This window comes from Bactrocera latifrons, unplaced genomic scaffold (assembly GCF_001853355.1).
Source record: "Bactrocera latifrons isolate USDA-ARS-PBARC rearing strain unplaced genomic scaffold, ASM185335v1 scaffold_366, whole genome shotgun sequence".
Lineage (NCBI taxonomy): Eukaryota > Metazoa > Arthropoda > Insecta > Diptera > Tephritidae > Bactrocera > Bactrocera latifrons.
The window spans coordinates 163,207-164,357 of NW_017537008.1; the positions used below are offsets into that span (position 1 = coordinate 163,207).

At 33.9% G+C, this 1,151-nt stretch overlaps 1 pseudogene; it reads right to left on the reverse strand.

The window, feature by feature from the left end:
* Positions 1–260: 260 nt before the first annotated feature.
* LOC108971923 lies at positions 261–1,142 on the reverse strand (annotated as a pseudogene).
* Between the last annotated feature and the right edge of the window lie 9 nt (positions 1,143–1,151).

Genomic DNA, 1,151 nt, shown 5'->3' on the forward strand with positions numbered 1-1,151 from the left:
TAGTTTATTTCATAAGAATGTGATGAATTTTTTGTTTATTTCCGAACCGAACTTAAAATTGAGATTTTTTTTAAGAAAATATGGGATGAGTTTATTTTTACTTTATTATTGTAAGTGACGGAATTGAATCTGTGATTTTTTTAATTTAATTTAAAAGCATGTAGTTTTTGTAATTTTTATATTTTTATTATCTATGTAATATTGAATTTCAAAGTATTGAATAAAATAAAGAATACAATATATTATTCACTGAAGTCGGTATAGTTTCATTTACATCAAAGCATCAGCAATTTGWCTTCTGCGGCCCTCTCCTGGTGAACCATTGCCATTTTCATTAATTGGTTCCAATGGTACAACGGCATCAGTTTCAGCCTCCTCCGGATCACCGATTCTAAATTTTTTACAAATGTTGTGCAAGGCGCAGCATATATTAATAACGGATATACAACATTCTCGCTTTTGCGTGCTTCTTATTAAAAATTTACTCCCTAGTTCCAGATTCTGCATGACGGAAAGGTGTTAATAAATAAGGGCTTAGGTATCCGGAGCCACCTGCAAATGTATTTTTGTTTTCAATATTCATATGTCAAGATTAAACTTGCGCAGTGGTCAAATAAATAATAATAAATAAAAAGAGTTCTGATCTCCCTTTTGATGCGCTGCCTCTAAACATGCCTTTAGAGAACTATTGTTCCATACGATCGAATCGTGTGTAGAACCAGCATATCTAGCATGCACAAAACGGATATTCATATCATGATCACAAGCCTGTAATAAAAATACAATAAATTTGTATACCAATTTTACTAAAAAATCCTTTTCTGTTTAGATAGAGGTGTTTGTTTGTGGTGGGAGCATAAATTGCAATATGGGTTCCATCGATGCAGCTTATTACATTTGGTATTCCCGATCTTGAATAAAATTTGCTCCTTGCCTGCTGCTTTTCTTCTTCACTCATATCTACGCTTACATGGGTACGACAAATTTCATTTTCCAAAATGGGTATGATCTCTTTTAAAATAAGGGAAACTGTTGGCTGGGCAAGTCCCAACTGAAATTCATTCCCTATAGCCTGTTGGTAACTGCCATGTGCAAAAAATCTGAGCGCGGCACACAATTTTAACATCGGCGTTATGGAAGACGACATCCGA